This window comes from Cavia porcellus, unplaced genomic scaffold, assembly GCF_034190915.1.
Source record: "Cavia porcellus strain 051 isolate PalLab524CR breed Dunkin Hartley unplaced genomic scaffold, mCavPor4.1 scaffold_4, whole genome shotgun sequence".
Classification (NCBI taxonomy): domain Eukaryota; kingdom Metazoa; phylum Chordata; class Mammalia; order Rodentia; family Caviidae; genus Cavia; species Cavia porcellus.
This window is the reverse complement of record NW_026947487.1, coordinates 71,339,202-71,351,228: the sequence shown is the minus strand read 5'-3', so window position 1 is coordinate 71,351,228 and position 12,027 is coordinate 71,339,202. Positions and strand designations below refer to the sequence as shown.

At 40.6% G+C, this 12,027-nt stretch overlaps 1 protein-coding gene across 4 annotated transcripts in view; it reads left to right on the top strand.

Moving 5' to 3' along the window:
* Positions 1–1,327: 1,327 nt before the first annotated feature.
* Positions 1,328–12,027, top strand: part of LOC100716628 (broad substrate specificity ATP-binding cassette transporter ABCG2-like) — a 110,100-nt gene continuing 99,400 nt past the window's right edge. For 3 of the 4 annotated variants that reach the window (XM_013150086.3, XM_013150087.3, XM_013150084.3), the window contains exon 1: positions 1,328–1,465. The gene's annotated coding sequence lies outside the window, so the exon portion shown is untranslated. The remainder of the gene's footprint in view (positions 1,466–12,027) is intronic. The other variant, XM_013150085.3, reaches the window with a different exon arrangement.

Below are 12,027 nucleotides of genomic sequence, written 5' to 3'. Positions count from 1 at the left end.
CAAGGCTTGGATATGTGCCTAGGTGAAAAAGATACAATTTCTCAATGGTCAAGAGTATATCTGTAAAGATGTTAGCAATGAAATACTTTCATGTGAGATTCCACATGCCACAGTGAAGCCAGCATTTTTCACAGGAAAAACCACAAGAAACATGCTGTGCCTGCCAGCATCCCCTGTACCCAACATAATCCTACCAGCTAGCCTAAGACCTCCTACTTAGAGACCCACAATTTTGTATCCCCCTCGGCAACACCTCTGCCTGTTCCTAAACTCCCACTTAAAGTATGCCCTCACCCCTTGCTCACCGCTGAGGGCCTTTTCACCTTTGGCCTGGCTGCACTTGGCTTGCAATAAAGTCCTTGCACATTGCTTGAACTCTGCCTGTCTCAGTGGTTTCATTATGCCTTGGTTTACCTAACACAATGATTCTTTGCTTGGTTAAACTGTAGTCGGGTTCCAAAACATTCTCTAAGATTCTAGCTTTTGTAAGGAAGCTACTAAGTCAGTTTAGGAATAATCTACCTTGAGTGTTTGATCACCATCAACATCTGATTCAGGGCTGGGGACACGACTCTGGTGCAGCACCTGTTTGGCAAGTGCCTGAATTCAATTCCCAGTCTTCCCCTCCAAAGTATCTGTCTGTCTGTCTATCTATCAATCTATCTATCTGATTCAGTTTCTCATCCTCCACCATTCTTTAGGTGATGTCTGATCACTCTGGCCTTTCTTCAGCAAGAATAATCTCAAGTGGATTAGAATCTGTGACTCCTAGTATTTCCTTTTCACCATCTTCCATCCAATGACCTCATCTTGCTTCTTTTTTTTTTAATTAAAAAAAATTTTTTTTAACCGGTACCGGGCATCAAACTCTGGACTGCCAGCTTGCAAAGCAGATGCTTATCCCGCTGATCTAAATCCCCAGCCCCCTCATCTTGCTTCTTGACTATCAGTTCCCATGTGTCCTCATCAAGTCTACCTTCCTCCATTTTTAACAAGTGTTGTTGATTAACTTTTCTTGCACAGCAGGATGAACAAACAGAAAGAGAACATTAGAGCTAGAGGCCTTTATGAGAATCATAATCGACTTGATGAGGCTGAAGAGAGTGGCAATCTGAAAGCAAAGATCTTGTAGAGAAACACAAACATCCACAGTGAGGACACGGTTCAAGCAAGCTTCTAGAGAAAACCGCAAGTGAAAAGGACAAGAAGTACAGTAGAAGAGAGGCGCGGCTAAGGCGGTGTGGTTCGGAAACCCGGAGGCGGGGGTTTCGGATCTGTGCTGCCCAGATCTGCTCCTCCGCAACTCCGGGCCCAGGACGCCCCGAGTGTTCACCGCAGCCGCCAGGCGGCGCCACGCCTTCCGCCTCCGCCGGACCCCGGACCCGGTGGTGAAGTCCAGGCCGCCGCCTGCAGCAAAAGGAGCAGAAAGAAGCCGCGACATCCGCGCTGCCCCGGCCCGCCCGCGGTGAGTGCCCGGCCGGGGAGGGGACGGGAAGGGGCTGCGGCCGCGCCCTGTGCCGCGCGGACGGACGAGCAGGAGGGCAGAGGGAGCCGCAGCCCCGACGACGGAGGCGGGGACGAGGGGAGGAGGCAGCCGGGAGCGGAGCGGGGCCGCTCGGGGAGGTCTGCGGGCGCCACGAGGCAGATGCTTGGGGTCCTGGTCGCCGGGAAGCTGCCGCTGTGGGCGGGTCCGGAGATCGGGGTGGTTCGTCCTGCTCTGTCCGACGGTGCGTGCTCTGCCCCTGGGCACCGCGAGCCGGATCCCTGGGCGGCGGGAACCGCTGCTGAGCCGGGAGCGAGCGCTGGCTGTGGAGGTGGGCGGGAAGAGTGGGCTTCGTGTGTGTGCGTTTCGTTAGGAAACTGCACACTGTTCAGCAGAGTTGGCCGAGTTTGTGGACCTTCGAAGGAAACTATGAAATAGAAATGAAAATTCAGTGTTTTTTTTTTTTTTTTTTCTTTCAAACAATTGGGCGGTGCAACTAATTCTGGGTCTAGAAGCCTGATCTGGGCGGGCTGAGGGAAAGCTCTTGCCTTCTGCAAAGGTGTGAAGATAAACTGGTTGGATAAAGTGTAAACTTAGCGAGCATGGGAGCTAGTACAGGCAGAGGATTAATTTGCTAATGTTAGTATTTTAACGAGATTAACAAATTTATTCATTCTCTTACTCCCAGGATATAAAGTTTGTCCACAATTTTGAGTAGTTTCTAAAGTGTTGTTGAGTCCTCTTTTGTAAGTTTTCTGTGAATAGCTGAGTTTTAATAATACCTTTAAAAATTAACGATGTGTTACAGTACATATTAAAAAGAGCATTGGGGAATTTCAGGCAAGGCAGAAAAAAACAAAGGCAAGAAATTAGTAAATCTATTACTTAAAATTTATATATATATGAAATGTTGCCTTGTTTTAGTTTCTTTTATGTTTTATTTTTTCTTACTGTCTTGATTACTTCCTTCTGAGGCACAATACTTGAGGCACAGCCTAAAGGAGGAAAGGTTTATCTGGGTTCAGAGCTTTTAGAAGTTTCAGTTTATAGTTAACTGGCTCTACCAGGAAAAGTCTTAATGGTCAAAGGAGAGGAGAACTGCTCCCATTATGCTTGCCAGGAAGTGGAGAGAGAAAGGGAAAGAATCCTTCCAGGTCATACCTATTGCCTCTGCCAACCAGACCCCACCTCCTCTTCTACCACACTGTTCATCAGCTGTAGTGCCTCTGTGATCCAGTCACCTTCCAAAAGCCACACCTTTGAGTGCATGAGGCATTGATGGGGACATTCTCAATCTAAGCCATAACATTTACCTAAGAGGAGAAATGTAAAAATGCAACAATCTTTGAGAATAAACATACCAATTCACAGTAACCAATGTTTATTGGGCATTTTTATTCCAAGTGCTGGCAATTCTGCAGTCCTCTTAGGAAACCTGTTCTTTTACATAAGTGTATTAATTTATTTCTTCATTTATTATCATTAAGTATCCATGAAACATTTGAAGCAAGCATAAGAATAATGATTGGAAAATAAAATACAATCTGAAGTAGACAGTTGCCATGGAGGAACACCTGATATGGACATTGTTGGACCCTTGAAGGGACCTTTGTGTTTCATTAAGCTGCATATGGAAGTCATCATTAAAAGGAATGATCAAATCACACAGTTCAGTGACACAAAATGGTAAAACACACTGGTTCTTTAGAGAAACTCTTCCTGGCATTAACTTCTGAGGGAAATGTCTTCTGAGTGTATCACATAGAAATGTGGATAAGTTTTAAGACTAGCAATAGGAGAGCATCCTCAGTACTATCCCATAGTACACACAGCAGTGCCTGGTCTTGAGATGCTTTCTGAAATGGCTTGTTATAGTTGTAATTGTCCTTACCGTAAGTGTTTTAGGACATACTAAGATGCTAAGACCCTGGGGTTTGATGGTAGGGTTTTATTCTGGGATAAACTTAGATTTAAAAAAAATATTTTAAAATTTATTTTAAAGAGACTAGAACAAAACAAAACAGAACAAAGCAGATCAGAATAAAACAATGTAAGGAACACAGGATTTCAAAACGCCTTGTGTTAATGGGAAATCAACTGTAAACCTAGATTTTTATGAAGGGATAGGTAGACCTCATGTTCTCTATGTACTTCCCAGATATTTGTATCAAAATTTAAAAAAATATGTTTTATATTCATACAGTATGACATTTAAGTATGCATATATAATGTGTGTATTAGTCACTTTCCCATCTTTCTAACAAAATGCCTGTTGTGGTTTATATCTGGATGTTACCTCTAGTCCTCATGCACTCAAGGATGGGGCTTTCCTTTGCCCTTCTCTTTGCTCTTTACCGCCTGTCTATTATGAGTTGAGCAGCTTTCCTCTGCCCAGCCCCTTCCACCATGTTGTAGACTATGTAGGACCAAAACTTCTAACATGTGACCCAAAATATACCTTTTCTTCTTTGAACTATTGGTGTCAGATATTTTGTCCCAGCAATAAAGAAAGAAAGACAGCTTCTTATACCAAGAGTGTGGAAATTGTTAGGCCTGTACCTGACCCTGTGATTTAGAAGCCTGTACAGCTCTTTTAGTGGAGGAGTCTGGAAAAATTTGGAGATGCTGACTACAGAAGCCCTAGAATGCTGTGAGCTGAGCTTAGTGGGAGATTCTGGTCAAAGCTCAGAAGCCAGAATGCTGATTAAAAGGCATGCACTAAAGAAGAGGCTGATGTTTCAGTTGGGAATAAGGACTCCATTGACAGTTGAACTCCAGTCCATCTGTGTTATACTGTGACAAAAAATTTGTCTACATTTTCTTCATGTCCTGAGACTTTGCAGGTGACTGCAGTTAAGGCTGGTGGTCTTTAAAAGAAAATTTCAAGACAGCCCAGTATACAGGCTGTTGCGTGAATACTGCTTGCTGCATTTAGTCAGGTTTACTCTAAAAACCAGGAGCAAATGACTCATTTTGTAAGTTCTCTGCTTTGTCAGAAAAAAGGGGCTGTAAACTTGGACCAGGTTGTAAACCAAAGTGTTTGGTTGCTGAAACATTAGCATTAAAAAGAAGCCAATTACTTCACACCAGGACAATAAGGAATGTTCCCTGAAGGCATGAAAGGAACAGCAAGACTCCATGCTTCATAGGCTCAAGCATGCAAAAATGAAAGGTTTTCTTTGAGTGCATACTCTTAAGTGAAAGCAACTGGACACATGTAAAAACTGCATTGTTTCTCTGGTTTGAGAAACCAAAAGGATAAGTAAGGACCAAATCTACAATAGTTAATATGAAAAAGGAAAAATGTGTTCAAGTGGGAAGGAGTTGTGGGGAGGGGAGAGAAAAAAGGGGAGAATGGAAACAAAGGTTTTTTAAATAAAGAGGGGAAGAGGGGTTGAAGAGAGGGTGAGTGAATGGTAAGATAAAAGAATCAAGATAAGCTTTATAGAAGTTCATAGATCCCTATGATGAGTGGGATCATTAAGTATATCTAAAATGTACCAGTAAACTTAATTAATTGAAAAAAATATAAAAGACTTTGTTTTGAGAAGAGAGGCTCAGGGTTCCTTATTTGAGAAAGGCCGACTGGGAAATTCATAGCCTGGGATTTGGTTCACAATGCTCAGCCATGTAGACATTCAGAGGCCTCTGCAGCCATGATGCAGAAGTGCCTGGCTAATTCTGGAGCTAGTGGCAGATTTTGGTGTCATCTATGTGGTGATGATCTTGCAAACATGCTGAAATCAAGAGGGATGGAGACAGGGAGGCTTCTATGCAGATTTCAGAAGGCTGGTGATGCTAGATGGAATATGCTCGAGAGCGACATGGGGAAATGCTAGAAATCAAATACCCAAGTTTGTGTCCTTTGAAGTCAAAGAATGAATTCTAAGGAACAATGGAGGTTAGAAGTAGGAAAATTTATTAGAGAAAAGGAATGGGGAATAGGGATGGAAGAATGGGGATTAGGAATAGTTCCTGAGAGGTACGAGGGGTCCCTAACGGGTTCCCTGCTCACCTCTCAAAGAAAGTTTTATAGAACAAAATCATGAGGTGGGTACAACATGGATCAAAATTATGATCAACCAGTAACATTGCAATTTAGTCACTTAGGTAATATTGATCTAGGGTAGCAAAAATACATGGGTATCATCATGCTTGATCGATAATCTGTTGCCTTAGTCATGTTTTTAGTTTTAATAGTTTTAGTATTAGTGTTAGCTTTCGTCTTAGTGGTCTTAGTCTTAGTAGGTTGGAGAGGATGTTTAACCCTAATGAGAAAATGGGAAATCTTAAAAGGGTAATACCAATCAATAATCCCAAACTTCTGCACATCCCTTAGGGAAATATGTAAAACTAGCTATTATGACTTGACTCTTCAAATGTGTCTCCAGCCACCATCCTGATGAATGTTTTCTATTGCATTGACTTCCTTGAGGGCCCAGCCCTGCCTGATTGGCTACTATATTTGTGCCTAACTCAGCTGTCGGTAATAAGAGGGCAGTATGTGAAGCTGTGAGACTGAAGCCAAAAGTACAGTGGAGATTCTAGAAGGCTGGAGAAGCAAGGAATATGAAACAAACAGAGAAAGCCACAGGTAGTGAGCAAAGCCAGCCACTTAGGTCTTCACCATCTTTTTGGTCATACATTGTATATGTTTTAGAAGGCTACAATAAATTTAAAAGAACACAAAACTTTAAGGAATCCATTCCTGGCCAGCTCAGGTTGAAAACCAAAATTGATAAATGATTTTGGTGTCATATTTTTCTTTCCAATAATGGCTTTATTGGGATATAATTCATATGCCATGCAATTTATCTACTTAAAGTGCAAAGTTCAGTGGTTATTCATATATTGTGAATTTTTGAGCATTGTGTTTCTATCACAATCTTTCCCTAAGGCCTATTATTATGAAGAGTCATTTCCCACTCACTGAAAAGCATAGATGTTTACTTTTCAGCTACTCAGTTAATTTAAAGAGACAAACAAAAATTTCAGGGATGTTTAGACTGGGGATGGGTGGTGTGTGCAGAGCAAAGTTGCTGTTCAGTTCTCCTAATCTCTGTGAATGTTTATCTTCACAAGAAGGGTAAATAAAATTTTGGTGAGTTTAGAGACACTGTTGACCTTGTTGGTCATTAGCTAAATCTTGAGTTTGGGAGAGAAAGACTTTGTTACTATTTGTCTTACTTACTTTTCTCATCACTGAGACAGAATACCCAACACCCAAAGTTAAAGAAACAAAGTTTTATTTAACTCACAATTTGTAGAGGTTTCAGTCCATAATACGCTAGCTATAAGACAGGGTGACTTCATAGAGGACTGTAGTTCATGGCGGGCAGAAGACCACAAAAGCAATGGGGAGGGGGCAACACTCTTTCAGTCTCATATATTATTTATATGCAGGCTACCTGCCCTAGGGCAGGTGTAGTACTCATGCCCTTAATCTTAGCATTGGACTATGAATCAGTCACAAACTCTATATCTAGCCACTTCTGAAAAGCACCCCCACATTACTGCATGAGGCTTTGGGAGGGATATCTAGATACAGTCATAACACTATGTCTGTATATATGTATTTATGCATGTATATATTATTTATTTTGTTTTTTGAGACAGGGTCTCACTATGGAGATCAGCCTGGTCTTGAAGTCATTCTGTAGCTCAGGGTTGGCTCAAACTCATGGTGATCCTCCTGTCTCAGCCTTCCAGCATGCTGGGATTTACAGACAGGCATCACCATGCCAAGTACCTTGTTACTATTTAGAGCAGAGTTTGGCTGGAAATTAGTTCTTAGGCCCAGGTAATGTGAAGTAATTCTCCTATATGGAGTTCTGTAAGTTATCCAGAAGGGTGAATAAAAGTGTCTGGATTTTTACACAAGCATTCCCAGTAAGTGAGAGAAGAAAAAGAAATCCAGTCCAAAACAAAATTTATTCTAGATGCTTTTGTAGAGGAAATTTAACATAGGAAATTGACTTACATAGATGATAATAGAGAAGCCAAATAGCGGATGGTTGTTATTTCATATGGGACTGTGTGGACAATAAGTGAAAGTGTGGTTTCCTGAGACGGAAGCTGAGGCTGGCCACAGAAACTGGAACAATGGTAGGAACTCCCTCCTGGGAGCTTGGAGCACTGAGGGATTATGGAAAATGGAACCATGGGAAGGGCAAAGCCACGTCCTCATCTGGCGACAGTGCCAGAGCTGAGTCAGCACCAAGACATACCCCGGCCTGCATTTCCACCACTCATTTCATGTGTTCCACCAGTGTCTTACCGCTCCAGCTCGATCTGGGAGCCTGTTGGCAAGGAGGCTCAGAAGTATGGTTTCCCATGATACAGAGCAGAATTAGAGACCGTGAGACATCAGAGGAGCAAGAAATGGATATAAGTGTGGCCCACAATGTGAACATACTCCTTGACGTCCCCCAATTCACCCAATAATTGATTCAGCAAGTTGTCAGATAATTTGCTATTGCAAAAAGATTCATTTCCATTTCATGTGCAAAATAATGTTTTTCAGCTTTAAAATATACCTGGGACTTTAGATTACTCCATACATTATTCTGAGTAATTTTTGTTACCTCTAATTCTGTAAGTGAGGAATTTTTTGGCAAAGAGTTATGGCACTTTATCAAAATAGTAATATCTTTTGAATTCTTTATGCATCGCTATATTTTCTTTGCCAAATAACTGGTTAACAAATGTTCATATTTATTAAAATTATTCTTAAAATATTAAAATATGACTTGTTAAAAAATGACATCTGGGACTTAATTCTTAAAAAATACCATAAGCAAACAAAAAACAAAATTAAAGAGTGCTGTCAGTCCTGTCTGTACTGCAGTCTAAATTCACACCAGTGTGCTTGTCCTCCTCTGTTCACAAATGGAGAAACATTGACATGTATAGGAGGTCTGAACAGAATCGTCAGGTCTGGCTTTTTTATTTCCACACCTCATATAGCACAAGTGAGTACACAGGTACCTTTTCCTCTCTCACTTATCCGTCCACAGCCCACTCTTACACATCACCTTCGCTTTTGTCTTCTGATCAGATAACTTTCAGTGGAGCTGGGAATGGAGCAGGGTGAAGTGTTTGGACTAGTACTCAGTGTTTTGCTGATTTAAAAAAAGTTCTTAATCTCTGCTCTCTTCTCTTTGTGAAAATCTCTGCATCTTCTGTGCTTACTTTGTAGAAGGCTCCAGCTGAAAATGCCGCATCATGCTTTGTGGCTAAGCCATGTCTGTCTGACTTCACTTGTGTCTCTGCATTCCACAGTATTGATTTCCAGCTTGTAAACTCTGAGGCCCAGGACACTTCATGCTTGGCAGCCTTTCCCTTGTGAGCACCAAATAGTGGGCACTAGGTGAGATATCACATGGGTACAGAGCTCCCAATAGGTGAGACAACAATGGCAGAGTGCCTGTTTGGCATTTCTCAAACTAACTGTTTTATGCTGGGTCTCACTGGTTGCATCCTGTGACTCTGTGAGGCACAGCTCTCCTAGTAGCCAGCTACGGGTCCCTAATCTGTGCTATGCCCTTGTTCTTTGCTTATGCATGGATCCATTGATGCTGGCTCTGTCTCTGTCCTCCAGGTGATTCTCTGGCTTTCAGTTTCCTAAAGATCTGGCTGCAGCTAGCTGCAGTACTGCCTCTTTCTTTCAGAAAGGTAGATCTACTCCCACGATGTCTTGTTTGCTGGACCTGGGGTGTTAGGGGTACTGTGGTCCAGAGTTTTTGTCTTTTCCCTTTCTAAACTTCACTGGTGGGTTTCTCCTTCAGGTTGACTGTTTGCCTGCTTTGTTTCTGATGAATTGTGCTGCACAGGGCACTTCCTATGAGTTTCCTTCATGCACCTCCCCTCCCTTAAACCATTCTTTCTGTCAGGTGTCTGAACTACATCCCTGCCCAACTCTGAGAAAAAAAAACTCCTCCAAACAGATCTGTCATTTACACCCAGTGGAGTGGACATTTAACAGGAAGCCGGCAACCATCCCCACACAGCATAACCTGCAAAGAGCTGGTTCCACTAAAAACCTTAAAACACATTGCAGCATCCCCGGTACCCAGCCCGATCATCTAGTTTTAGACCCCCTACTCAGTGACCCAAATTTTACACAGCCCTCAGCAATACCTCTCTTCCCTACCTAAATCCCCTATAAAAACATGCCCTCACCTCTTGCTCGGGGCCAATGGTCTTTTTGCCCTTGTCCGACGGCAACGGGTCAGAAATAAAGTCACCACACGTTGCTTCAACTCTGCCTGCCTCAGTGGTCTCAGTTGTGCCTCGGTTTAGCCTAACATTTCCCTTCCTTATCTAAAAAAGGCTTTGTTTCCATTGCTTCCTTTTATACGTATCTTTTCCCTTCCTTCCTTACTCCTTCCCCTCACCTTGTCCTTTCCATTTAAACATTTTCTTCCTATTTCCCAATATCTATTACATATTTTGGTCTTTGTTTATACTTTTAGTTTCTCATACCAGAGGGACAATGAAATGTTTAAACATGTGTGTCTTATTTATTTCACTTAAGATTATGATCTCATTCATCTATATAGAAACATTTCAGGTTTATTCTTCTTTACAACATAGTAGTACTACATGGTATAAAAACACCACATCTTTTTTATCCATCTGTTGATGGGCATTTGAACTGTGTCCAAGACGCAGCTATTAGAAATTGTGCTGCTACAAACACAGATGTGAATATATCAGTGTGGTATGATATTTTTAATTATTTTGGAACGATACCAAGAACGGAAATAGCTGCGCAAATGAAATCTCTAGTTTTAGTTCTATGAATTAGTATGTGATCTATTTTGGACAGTGCCCCATGTGCAGCTGAGAAGAATGTTGTATTCTTTTGTCATGGGATGAAACACTCTGTAGACATATACTAAGTGCATTTATTCAAAGGTTTAGTTTAGTTCTGTTATTCACTGATTTTTTTGTTTAGTTGGTCTCTTTGTGACAGTGAGGCACTGAGGTCCCCCATTGTAATTGTGTTAGTGCTCATTTGATTTTTCCTTTCCATTGATATTGTTTTATATAGTAGGGTGTACTGGTATTTGGTGCATATATATTTATGATTGTTATATCTTTCTCTTTGATTGTTCCTTTACCAAGTCATCTCACTTGATCAGTCTTGGCTTGAAATACAATTTGTCTGAAAATAGAATAGCTACTGCTGCTTTTCTAGGTTCTTGTCACATAGAATATTATTTTACATCCTTTGACTTTAAATCTATGAATTTCCTTGTGAGTTAAATGTGCTTCTTGCGTACTACATACTGTTAGTTCTTGTTTCTTCATCAGTTTTGCTAGTTTGTTTCTTTTGGTTGATGAACTGAGACCATTTATATTGGTGATTATAACTGACATGTTATAACCATCATTGGTTGTATTATTTATTGTTGTTGTATTATTTTCTAATTGTTGGTTACATTTCTTTCTCCGTTGCTTAATTGCTTGCCTCACCTGGTAGATTCATTCTATTTGAGTTTACAGAATTGTAGTCTTTGTTATCCTTCAGAAAATTTTGGAGTGTTGTTTTGGTGGTCATGAATTTCTTTAGGTTTTCTTTATCATGGATATATCTCATATTCTCCATCAGTTTTGAAAGATAGTTTTGAAGGGTACCTCAATCTGGGTTGTAGGTTTTCTTTTAGGGATTTAAATACTTTACCCCAAACTCTTCTGGACTTAAAGGTTTTCGTTAAGAAGTCTGCTGTGAGTCTGATGGGATTGCCTTTGTACATGATTTGTTTCTGTTCTGTAACATCTTTTAGTATTCTGTTCTTGTGTTGAACTTCTGGTATCTTGAGAATTATATGCCTTTGTTTACATTTTTTTGAACATGGCTAACTGGTGTTCTCTATGCCTCCCTTATTTATATGTTGATTTTTTTAATTCATGCTTGAGAAGTTTTCTGCCATTACTTTTATGAACAAGTTTTTATGTTCTTTGTGCTATCTCCTGATTTTTTCAGTTATTCCTATCAAATTTATGTTATTCTTTGCATCATTTAGCAGTTGTTGGATTGATTTTTCATGGACCCTTGCTATTTTTAAGATGTTTTTCTTTTCACGATCACTAACCACTAATCTGTCTTCTGAATCTGATTGTCCACACACTGGATGATTTTGTTGCATATACTTTCAATAGAATTTTAATCTCCTGCATTTAATCTCATTTAATCTCAAACATACGCTGTATGTTTGAATTTGTTTCATGGATTCTGTTCCTTTCCTATGTTGAGCATTCATGGTTTCCATAATTTTCCTATGCATCTCTTATTTTATTTAAAAAAAGATTAAGATAAAAGAGGACATAACAACACAGATCAGAACAGAACAATTTAAGCAACATAGTGTTTCATCACAAGACAACCCGACATAATAGTAGCCACCATAGTGTCTCTTTCCTTGAAATATTTGAGTATACCTTCATATACTATAGTAACAAAACATAACAAGACAGTGTAAAACCGATCAAGAGAATGAAAGCATTACAGGGTATTCAGAACCAACTAACAGAAAATG